The sequence below is a fragment of the Dendrobates tinctorius genome, unplaced genomic scaffold, assembly GCF_039654945.1.
Source record: "Dendrobates tinctorius isolate UK_male_01 unplaced genomic scaffold, ASM3965494v1 ptg000054l, whole genome shotgun sequence".
NCBI lineage: Eukaryota > Metazoa > Chordata > Amphibia > Anura > Dendrobatidae > Dendrobates > Dendrobates tinctorius.
The window spans coordinates 17,762,468-17,776,431 of record NW_027361722.1 but is presented as its reverse complement, the minus strand read 5'-3'; positions in this window follow the sequence as shown (position 1 = coordinate 17,776,431).

The following is a 13,964-nucleotide window of genomic DNA, read 5'->3' as shown; positions in this document are numbered from 1 at the left end:
ACCCTGTCGTGTTCCTTAACACGCATCATGTCTTGAACCTTGTCATGTCTCCTTGCCTGAACCTTGGTTTGCCTGCCGGATGCCCGGAACCTGCCGATCGCTGCTAGAGATCCTAAGCCTGATGACTGCGGCCTGATGTCTGGAGCTGATGTCCGCAGCCTGATGCCCTGATCCTGTCGATCGTTGCCTGCTGTCCGACGTCATCGTGCTTTTGCCTGTACCCAGGCATGCCATCTAGCACGTATCATGCCATGGACCTTGGCGTGCCCCCGCACGCACCTTGCTGTGTTTTCCCTGTGTTTTCACGTCCTGTAAGTGATGTTGCCCTGAAGTTTTCCTTAATGAAGATACCTTGAACTTACATCTTGTCTTGTTTCCTGCACGTCCCTGGTCGTCAGACACTCACATTGTGTCTTCCTTGAGCCGGCCGTCTGGTCCCAGCAGTCATGGTAGCTCACCCCCTTGGTCTTGCCCCTGACACTCCCTATATAGGGGGTGGTTCCTCACAAGGTCAGCTCGCCCTCGGTGGGTGGGTGCCACGACCCAGAGGGTTCACTCTAAAGAAAAGTCGACTCAGCTGAAGCTGACTCCTCACAACCGTCATTCCCGACACTCTGCTCAGACAAGCTCTGTGGGTCTGGCTGTTGCTGCCACCTCAGGGCCAGCAATAGCAACGCAGGCTGCTCAGCAGCAAGCAACTCCAGAGGCTAAGTCCTTCCATTGCTCCACTGAGCACGCTCACGTGACGATCTCCCATTGGAGATCGGGAGTCACATGCACAGGTCCTTCTCCAGATCTGATTGGTCCATCTCAGGGATCTGGAAGGTCCTGGCTATAAAAGGTTTGCATGGCCGAGCGGCCATGCGCTAGTATAGACTCTAGTTGCTACCTGTGTGAATGATAATGGATGCATGGACTTGCAATGACTCATTAAGATCCCCTCCCTCTGATATTACGTGTGTGGATAGGGACTTAGTCATAGAGTCAGCGCCAGTCAGTGGCACGCTACAGGTCACAGTGCATATCATCCATGGTACTAGCATCCGACAGTGTGCCTGCTACCGGGCATTGTCGTCCTGCGGCAGTGACGTTTGCCGCACTGCAGTCAGCAGTACTTATTGGCGTCCGCGGTTGCGACGCCGCATGCACGGTAGGTCTAGAAGGATGCTGACCCTGTGTCTTGGGCCCGAGTCCTGTGACCACATACCGTGCGTACATTCCGCTGAGACCTGTGAGTTCAACAGGCTCAGCATTTGTGTTTAACGCTTCGGCGCCTCTATGAATTAACAGAGCCCGCCCAGCGCACACCGGGTGACGTTCAACCCGCGTGTATAATACCACCATATCGAGCATCTGCCATTACATAGCAGCAGTGTAACACCTCTGCACGGTGGACCCTGGGCGGTGAACGCACTTTCTATTATTTATTATTTAGTGCATTCCGCCGTCCCTAACAGTATACCCCTCCTCACATGTAAAGCACCATGGAATAAATGGCGCTATAACAATAATAATAATAATAATAATTATTATTATTATCTATCTATCTATCTATCTATCTATCTAATCTATCTATCTATCTATCTATCTATCTATCTATCTATCTATCTATCTATCTATCTATCTATCTATTACACCTCACCAGCTTCTTCAATATCATATGAGAATCCCCCCAAATTCTAAGAATGTACAAGTAACTATTTAATCGGTAAGATTGTCAATCACTTGTTCCTATCTCCTGAGGTTCTCTGGGTCTTCAGATGTCTTTACATTGTTTTCTATTGGTGCGGAGGTTCCCACTTGAGCCTGTACGGAGGATACGGAGGCCGACTAATGGGCCCACTTATGTCTTCGAGTGTCCCTGTGAGTACCTGAGCCATTGATGCTCATTTCCCTCTTCTTTTCCTGGGCTCCCCTTGACCTCATACAGCGTTGTCTTCCTCGGTGCTCTTTGGTTGGGCCAGACAATAGGCCTTAAGACAAAAGTGGAGGAGAAGTGGCCTAAATACCCCGGTAGCATCCAAATCCGTCATAGATACGACGATCATCGTCAATAGCATCTATTAGACCGGGTTCACGTAGTAGGATGTGCAGCGTGGTGACAATGAACACTTGGTCTAACTATCTACAGGTACCACCCCGGACTGTGAGATCCCACACCCAGTCCCAACCTCCATTACGGAGGTCTCCCTTCTGGGCTCAGCTCATCCTCATATTTACAGGGTCACTTTTAGAAAAATTGAGGCCGTCCAGAACCCAAAACTGCCCAGTTATTAACATACAAGGATGGTTCCCTTATGCAAAAAAATAGGAAAAATAATAATACTGCCATACTGATACCGTTAAACACAGCAAATATAAAAGTATTATGGAGTGTAATAGTCCCACTATTGCATGGTTACATAATATTGCAATTAGTAATATCATATTCCAAGTAATGGCCCCACATGATGTCATACAATGACCAAATAATAATGCTGCTATAATAGAGCAAGCTATACTGCTGTCTGTTAATTAGAGCTATGCAGAGTTGCCATACAGTAGTGCCGGCCATATGAGCTGAGTATAGTGCCCTGCTCCGCAGTACCCATGTAATTAACCCAAAGTACCTCTATAACCATTCTAGTGTAACGCCCCTGTAATAGTGCCACTCGCGTGACTCTGTAATACCGCCAGTCATAATGCCAGACACCACAATCTGTCATACTACAGTCACGAGTCTTAGATCAAAGAAACTACCTCTAGAACGATGCTACTAACACTGCCCCTGGCACTTGGGAGCAATATTATATGAAGACACGGATGGGAGCACTATTATATGGAGACACAGTTGGGAGCACTATTATATGGAGACACAGTTGGGAGCACTATTATATGGAGACACAGTTGGGAGCATTATTATATGGAGACACAGTTGGGAGCACTATTATATGGAGACACAGTTGGGAGCAATATTATATGAAGACACGGATGGGAGCACTATTATATGGAGACACAGTTGGGAGCACTATTATATGGAGACACAGTTGGGAGCAATATTATATGAAGACACGGATGGGAGCACTATTATATGGAGACACAGTTGGGAGCATTATTATATGGAGACACAGTTGGGAGCATTATTATATGGAGACACAGTTGGGAGCAATATTATATGGAGATACAGTTGGGAGCACTATTATATGGAGACACAGTTGGGAGCACTATTATATGGAGACACAGTTGGGAGAACTATTATATGGAGACACAGTTGGGAGCACTATTATATGGAGACACAGTTGGGAGCAATATTATATGAAGACACGGATGGGAGCACTATTATATGGAGACACAGTTGGGAGCATTATTATATGGAGATACAGTTGGGAGCATTATTATATGGAGACACAGTTGGGAGCATTATTATATGGAGACACAGTTGGGAGCAATATTATATGAAGACACAGATGGGAGCATTATTATATGGAGACACAGTTGGGAGCACTATTATATGGAGACACAGTTGGGGACATTATTATATGGAGACACAGTTGGGAGCAATATTATATGAAGACACGGATGGGAGCACTATTATATGGAGACACAGTTGGGATTATTATTAAATGGAGATACAGTTGGGAGCACTATTATATGGAGACACAGTTGGGAGCACTATTATATGGAGACACAGTTGGGGACATTATTATATGGAGACACAGTTGGGAGCACTATTATATGGAGACACAGTTGGGGGCATTATTATATGGAGACGCAGTTGGGGGCACTATTATATGGAGACACAGTTGGGGACATTATTATATGGAGACACAGTTGGGAGCAATATTATATGAAGACACGGATGGGAGCACTATTATATGGAGACACAGTTGGGATTATTATTAAATGGAGATACAGTTGGGAGCACTATTATATGGAGACACAGTTGGGAGCACTATTATATGGAGACACAGTTGGGGACATTATTATATGGAGACACAGTTGGGAGCACTATTATATGGAGACACAGTTGGGGGCATTATTATATGGAGACGCAGTTGGGGGCACTATTATATGGAGACACAGTTGGGGACATTATTATATGGAGACACAGTTGGGAGCACTATTATATGTTTTGTTTTGTTTTAATGTTTTATTTATTGAAATCTGCAAGTTACATCAGAAAGAAAGCAATCAACAAAGTAGCTTACGAAAGTATTATATAACCTACAAATTCCACTTTTCGGGAGTTAAACAAATGGTTTGAAATATCAATACATGGCAAAAACTATTGATATACAGAGGTTTAAGGACAACAACAGCCTTAAAGGAACTTCCAGTAGCAAGAATATCTGGGTTCAAATCTGGGTTCTTTCCATCCACACGTCCTTGCTACATCACATATGCCATGATTTCAAACAAAGATGAAAAAGAACAAAAAAGAAAAAAAACAGTATAGGGAATAAAGGGAAAGAAGGTCAAGTAGTGAAAAGAGGAAGTTGGAAGATAGGGGTGGAATATAGGGGAAGCAAGGGGAGGGGGGGGAGAGGGGAACACTAGGCAACAAGGGCTTCGTCTACTCTGATAAAGCCGAACAAGGAGGCCACTATAGCCTTATTTATTTTTACTAATGGATCTGAATCGGGTCCATGGGTGCCATACTCTTTCAAAAGCTGAAAGTGAGCCATTCACCAAGGCAGCCAGTTTGGCTACTTGATATAGCATATCTACCTTCTCTTGCAATTGGGATATAGATGGAGTAGTAGTTGTCTTCCAGTTCATAGGTATTAAAAGTTTTGCTGCTGAAAGAATGTGTTGAGTCAACAGAGCAGTATTCTTATGTCCAGTCGGTGACAGAAAATTTAAGTGCACTATCTCCGGTGTCAATGTAAGCTTTTTGCCCACAATTTCCCCAATATAATCCTCTACTAGGCGCCAGAACTGCAGCAGGGGTCGACAGGACCACCACATATGTAAGTATGTTCCCTCCGAGTCCCAGCATCTCCAGCACCTAACAGAAGACCCCATCCGCCAATGAGTGTTCTGCTTTGGTATAATATACCATCTGGCGACTATTTTAAAAGAATTCTCTTGTGCTCTAACACACTGTGACGGGCCATGAGAGGGAGCACTATTATATGAAGACACAGTTGGGAGCACTATTATATGGAGACACAGTTGGGGACATTATTATATGGATACACATTTGGGAGCACTAATATATGAAGACACAGTTGGGGACATTATTATATGAAGACACAGTTGGGAGCACTATTATATGGAGATACAGTTGGGAGCATTATTATATGGAGATACAGTTGGGAGCATTATTATATGGAGATACAGTTGGGAGCATTATTATATGAAGACACAGTTGGGAGCACTATTATATGGAGACACAGTTGGGAGCATTATTATATGGAGACACAGTTGGGAGCACTATTATATGGAGACACAGTTGGGAGCATTATTATATGGAGACACAGTTGGGAGCACTATTATATGGAGACACAGTTGGGAGCACTATTATATGGAGATACAGTTGGGGGCACTATTATATGGAGATACAGTTGGGAGCATTATTATATGGAGATACAGTTGGGAGCACTATTATATGGAGATACAGTTGGGAGCATTATTGTATGGAGACACAGTTGGGAGCATTATTATATGGAGATACAGTTGGGAGCAATATTATATGGAGATACAGTTGGGAGCACTGTTATATGGAGACACAGTTGGGAGCATTATTGTATGGAGACACAGTTGGGAGCATTATTATATGAAGACACAGTTGGGAGCATTATTATATGAAGACACAGTTGGGAGCACTATTATATAGAGATACAGTTGGGAGCACTTATATGGAGATACAGTTGGGAGCACTATTATATGGAGATACAGTTGGGGACATTATTATATGGAGACACAGTTGGGGACATTATTATATAGAGACAGTTGCGAGCACTATTATATGGAGACACAGTTTGGAGCACTATTATATGGAGACACAGTTGGGAGCATTATTATATGGAGATACAGTTGAGAGCACTATTATATGGAGATACAGTTGGGAGCATTATTATATGGAGATACAGTTGGGAGCACTATTATATGGAGACACAGTTGGGAGCACTATTATATGGAGATACAGTTGGGAGCATTATTATATGGAGACACAGTTGGGAGCACTGTTATATGGAGATACAGATGGGAGCATTATTATATGGAGACACAGTTGGGAGCACTATTATATGGAGATACAGTTGGGAGCACTATTATATGGAGATACAGTTGGGAGCATTATTATATGGAGATACAGTTGGGAACACTATTATATAGAGATACAGTTGGGAGCAATATTATATGAAGACACGGATGGGAGCACTATTATATGGAGACAGATGGGAGCACTATTATATGGAGATACAGTTGGGATCACTATTATATGGAGATACAGTTGGGAGCAAAATTATATGAAGACACGGATGGGAGCATTATTATATGGAGATACAGTTAGGAGCACTATTATATGGAGATACAGTTGGGAGCACTGTTATATGGAGACACAGTTGGGAGCACTATTATATGGAGACACAGTTGGGAGCACTATTATATGGAGATACAGTTGGGGGCACTATTATATGGAGACACAATTGGGAGCATTATTATATGGAGATACAGTTGGGAGCATTATTATATGGAGACACAGTTGGGAGCACTATTATATGGAGACACAGTTGGGAGCACTATTATATGGAGATACAGTTGGGGGCACTATTATATGGAGACACAGTTGGGAGCATTATTATATGGAGATACAGTTGGGAGCATTATTATATGGAGATACAGTTGGGAGCACTATTATATGGAGACACAGTTGGGAGCACTATTATATGGAGATACAGTTGGGAGTATTATTATATGGAGATACAGTTGGGAGCACTATTATATGGAGACACAGTTGGGAGCATTATTATATGGAGACACAGTTGGGAGCACTATTATATGGAGATACAGTTGGGAGCATAAATATATGGAGATACAGTTGGGAGCACTATTATATGGAGATACAGTTGGGAGCACTATTATATGGAGATACAGTTGGGAGCACTATTATATGGAGATACAGTTGGGAGCATAAATATATGGAGATACAGTTGGGAGCACTATTATATGGAGATACAGTTGGGAGCACTATTATATGGAGACACAGTTGGGAGCATTATTATATGGAGACACAGTTGGGAGCATTATTATATGGAGACACAGTTGGGAGCACTATTATATGGAGATACAGTTGGGAGCATAAATATATGGAGATACAGTTGGGAGCATTATTATATGGAGATACAGTTGGGAGCACTATTATATGGAGATACAGTTGGGAGCACTATTATATGGAGATACAGTTGGGAGCATTATTATATGGAGATACAGTTGGGAGCACTATTATATGGAGATACAGTTGGGAGCAATATTATATGAAGACACGGATGGGAGCATTATTATATGGAGATACAGTTGGGAGCACTATTATATGGAGATACAGTTGGGAGCACTGTTATATGGAGACGCAGTTGGGGGCACTATTATATGGAGACACAGTTGGGAGCATTATTATATGGAGACACAGTTGGGGACATTATTATATGGAGACAAAGTTGGGAGCACTATTATATGAAGACACAGTTGGGGACATTATTATATGGAGACACAGTTGGGAACACTATTATATCGAGATACAGTTGGGGACATTATTATATGGAGACACAGTTGGGGACATTATTATATGGAGACAGTTGCGAGCACTATTATATGGAGATACAGTTGGGAGCACTATTATATGGAGATACAGTTGGGAGCATTATTATATGAAGACAGTTGGGAGCACTATTATATGGAGATACAGTTGGGAGCACTATTATATGGAGATACGGTTGGGAGCATTATTATATGGAGACACAGTTGGGAGCACTATTATATGGAGATACAGTTGGGAGCACTATTATATGGAGACACAGTTGGGAGCATTATTATATGGAGACACAGTTTGGAGCACTATTATATGGAGATACAGTTGGGAGCATTATTATATGGAGATACAGTTGGGAGCACTATTATATGGAGATACAGTTGGGAGCATTATTATATGGAGATACAGTTGGGAGCACTATTATATGGAGATACAGTTGGGACTGGAGCATTATTATATGGAGACACAGTTGGGAGCATTATTATATGGAGATACAGTTGGGAGCATTATTATATGGAGATACAGTTGGGAGCACTATTATATGGAGATACATTTGGGAGCATTATTATATGGAGATACAGTTGGGAGCACTATTATATGGAGATACAGTTGGGAGCATTATTATATGGAGATACAGTTGGGAGCACTATTATATGGAGATACGGTTGGGAGCATTATTATATGGAGACACAGTTGGGAGCACTATTATATGGAGATACAGTTGGGAGCACTATTATATGGAGACACAGTTGGGAGCATTATTATATGGAGACACAGTTTGGAGCACTATTATATGGAGATACAGTTGGGAGCATTATTATATGGAGATACAGTTGGGAGCACTATTATATGGAGATACAGTTGGGAGCATTATTATATGGAGATACAGTTGGGAGCACTATTATATGGAGATACAGTTGGGACTGGAGCATTATTATATGGAGACACAGTTGGGAGCATTATTATATGGAGATACAGTTGGGAGCATTATTATATGGAGATACAGTTGGGAGCACTATTATATGGAGATACAGTTGGGAGCATTATTATATGGAGATACAGTTGGGAGCATTATTATATGGAGATACAGTTGGGAGCACTATTATATGGAGACACAGTTGGGAGCATTATTATATGGAGATACAGTTGGGAGCATTATTATATGGAGATACAGTTGGGTACACTATTATATGGAGATAAAGTTGGGAGCATTATTTTATGGAGATACAGTTGGGAGCATTATTATATGGAGATACAGTTGGGAGCATTATTATATGGAGATACAGTTGGGAACACTATTATATGGAGATAAAGTTGGGAGCATTATTTTATGGAGATACAGTTGGGAGCATTATTATATGGAGATACAGTTTGGAGAATTATTATATAGAGATACAGTTGGGAGCACTATTATATGGAGATACAGTTGGGAGCAATATTATATGGAGATACAGTTGGGAGCAATATTATATGGAGATACAGTTGGGAGCATTATTATATGGAGATACAGTTGGGAGCATTATTATATGGAGATACAGTTGGGAGCATTATTATATGGAGATACAGTTTGGAGAATTATTATATAGAGATACAGTTGGGAGCACTATTATATGGAGATACAGTTGGGAGCAATATTATATGGAGATACAGTTGGGAGCAATATTATATGGAGATACAGTTGGGAGCATTATTATATGGAGATACAGTTGGGAGCATTATTATATGGAGATACAGTTGGGAGCACTATTATATGGAGATACAGTTGGGAGCATTATTATATGGAGATACAGTTTGGAGCATTATTATATGGAGATACAGTTGGGAGCACTATTATATGGAGATACAGTTTGGAGCAATATTATATGGAGTTACAGTTGGGAGCAATATTATATGGAGATACAGTTGGGAGCATTATTATATGGAGATACAGTTGGGAGCACTATTATATGGAGATACAGTTGGGAGCATTATTATATGGAGATACAGTTGGTAGCATTATTATATGGAGATACAGTTGGTAGCATTATTATATGGAGATAGAGTTGGGAGCATTATTATATGGAGATACAGTTGGTAGCACTATTATATGGAGATACAGTTGGGAGCACTACTATATGGAGATACAGTTGGGAGCATTATTATATGGAGATACAGTTGGGAGCATTATTATATGGAGATACAGTTTGGAGCAATATTATATGGAGATACAGTTGGGAGCAATATTATATGGAGATACAGTTGGGAGCATTATTATATGGAGATACAGTTGGGAGCATTATTATATGGAGATACAGTTGGGAGCAATATTATATGGAGAAACAGTTGGGAGCATTATTATATGGAGATACAGTTGGGAGCACTATTATATGGAGATACAGTTGGGAGCAATATTATATGGAGATACAGTTGGGAGCATTATTATATGGAGATACAGTTGGGAGCATTATTATATGGAGATACAGTTGGGAGCACTATTATATGGAGATACAGTTGGGAGCACTATTATATGGAGATACAGTTGGGAGCATTATTATATGGAGATACAGTTTGGAGCATTATTATATAGAGATACAGTTGGGAGCACTATTATATGGAGATACAGTTGGGAGCAATATTATATGGAGATACAGTTGGGAGCAATATTATATGGAGATACAGTTGGGAGCATTATTATATGGAGATACAGTTGGGAGCACTATTATATGGAGATACCGTTGGGAGCATTATTATATGGAGATACAGTTTGGAGCATTATTATATGGAGATACAGTTGGGAGCACTATTATATGGAGATACAGTTTGGAGCAATATTATATGGAGATACAGTTGGGAGCAATATTATATGGAGATACAGTTGGGAGCATTATTATATGGAGATACAGTTGGGAGCACTATTATATGGAGATACAGTTGGGAGCAATATTATATGGAGATACAGTTGGGAGCATTATTATTTGAGATACAGTTGGGAGCATTATTATATGGAGATAGAGTTGGGAGCATTATTATATGGAGATACAGTTGGTAGCACTATTATATGGAGATACAGTTGGGAGCACTATTATATGGAGATACAGTTGGGAGCATTATTATATGGAGATACAGTTGGGAGCATTATTATATGGAGATACAGTTTGGAGCAATATTATATGGAGATACAGTTGGGAGCAATATTATATGGAGATACAGTTGGGAGCATTATTATATGGAGATACAGTTGGGAGCATTATTATATGGAGATACAGTTGGGAGCACTACTATATGGAGATACAGTTGGGAGCATTATTACATGGAGATACAGTTGGGAGCATTATTATATGGAGATACAGTTGGGAGCACTATTATATGGAGATACAGTTGGGAGCATTATTATATGGAGATACAGTTGGGAGCATTATTATATGGAGATACAGTTGGGAGCACTATTATATGGAGACACAGTTGGGAGCATTATTATATGGAGATACAGTTGGGAGCATTATTACATGGAGATACAGTTGGGAGCACTATTATATAGAGATACAGTTGGGAGCATTATTATATGGAGATACAGTTGGGAGCACTATTATATGGAGATACAGTTGGGAGCATTATTATATGGAGATACAGTTGGGAGCATTATTATATGGAGACACAGTTGGGAGCACTATTATATGGAGATACAGTTGGGAGCATTATTATATGGAGATACAGTTGGGAGCATTATTATATGGAGATACAGTTGGGAGCACTATTACATGGAGATACAGTTGGGAGCATTATTATATGGAGATACAGTTGGGAGCACTATTATATGGAGACACAGTTGGGAGCATTATTATATGGAGATACAGTTTGGAGCATTATTATATGGAGATACAGTTGGGAGCACTATTATAAGGAGATACAGTTGGGAGCATTATTATATGGAGATACAGTTGGGAGCACTATTATATGGAGATACAGTTGGGAGCATTATTATATGGAGATACAGTTGGGAGCATTATTATATGGAGATACAGTTGGGAGCATTATTATATGGAGATACAGTTTGGAGCAATATTATATGGAGATACAGTTGGGAGCAATATTATATGGAGATACAGTTGGGAGCATTATATGGAGATACAGTTGGGAGCATTATTATATGGAGATACAGTTGGGAGCACTATTATATGGAGATACAGTTGGGAGCATTATTATATGGAGATACAGTTGGGAGCATTATTATATGGAGATACAGTAGGGAGCATTATTATATGGAGAAACAGTTGGGAGAACTATTATATGGAGATACAGTTGGGAGCATTATTATATGGAGATACAGTTGGGAGCATTATTATATGGAGATACAGTTGGGAGCACTATTATATGGAGACACAGTTGGGAGCATTATTATATGGAGATACAGTTGGGAGCATTATTATATGGAGATACAGTTGGGAGCACTATTATATAGAGATACAGTTGGGAGCACTATTATATGGAGATACAGTTGGGAGCACTATTATATGGAGATACAGTTGGGAGCATTATTATATGGAGATACAGTTGGGAGCACTATTATATGGAGATACAGTTGGGAGCACTATTATATGGAGACACAGTTGGGAGCATTATTATATGGAGATACAGTTTGGAGCATTATTATATGGAGATACAGTTGGGAGCACTATTATATGGAGATACAGTTGGGAGCATTATTATATGGAGATACAGTTGGGAGCACTATTATATGGAGATACAGTTGGGAGCATTATTATATGGAGATACAGTTGGGAGCATTATTATATGGAGATACAGTTGGGAGCACTATTATATGGAGACACAGTTGGGAGCATTATTATATGGAGATACAGTTGGGAGCACTATTATATGGAGATACAGTTGGGAGCATTATTATATGGAGATACAGTTGGGAGCATTATTATATAGAGATACAGTTGGGAGCATTATTATATGGAGATACAGTTTGGAGCAATATTATATGGAGATACAGTTGGGAGCAATATTATATGGAGATACAGTTGGGAGCATTATTATATGGAGATACAGTTGGGAGCATTATTATATGGAGATACAGTTGGGAGCACTATTATATGGAGATACAGTTGGGAGCATTATTATATGGAGATACAGTTGGGAGCATTATTATATGGAGATACAGTAGGGAGCATTATTATATGGAGAAACAGTTGGGAGCACTATTATATGGAGATACAGTTGGGAGCATTATTATATGGAGATACAGTTGGGAGCACTATTATATGGAGATACAGTTGGGAGCACTATTATATGGAGACACAGTTGGGAGCATTATTATATGGAGATACAGTTGGGAGCATTATTATATGGAGATACAGTTGGGAGCACTATTATATAGAGATACAGTTGGGAGCACTATTATATGGAGATACAGTTGGGAGCACTATTATATGGAGATACAGTTGGGAGCATTATTATATGGAGATACAGTTGGGAGCACTATTATATGGAGACACAGTTGGGAGCATTATTATATGGAGATACAGTTGGGAGTATTATTATATGGAGATACAGTTGGGAGCACTATTATATAGAGATACAGTTGGGAGCACTATTATATGGAGATACAGTTGGGAGCATTATTATATGGAGATACAGTTGGGAGCACTATTATATAGAGATACAGTTGGGAGCACTATTATATGGAGATACAGTTGGGAGCAATATTATATGGAGATACAGTTGGGAGCATTATTATATGGAGATACAGTTGGGAGCATTATTATATGGAGATACAGTTGGGAGCATTATTATATGGAGATACAGTTGGGAGCACTATTATATGGAGATACAGTTGGGAGCACTATTATATGGAGATACAGTAGGGAGCATTATTATATGGAGATACAGTTTGGAGCACTATTATATGGAGATACAGTTGGGAGCACTATTATATGGAGATACAGTTGGGAGCAATATTATATGGAGATACAGTTGGGAGCAATATTATATGGAGATACAGTTGGGAGCATTATTATATGGAGATACAGTTTGGAGCACTATTATATGGAGATACAGTTGGGAGCACTATTATATGGAGATACAGTTGGGAGCATTATTATATGGAGATACAGTTTGGAGCATTATTATATGGAGATACAGTTGGGAGCACTATTATATGGAGATACAGTTTGGAGCAATATTATATGGAGATACAGTTGGGAGCAATATTATATGGAGATACAGTTGGGAGCATTATTATATGGAG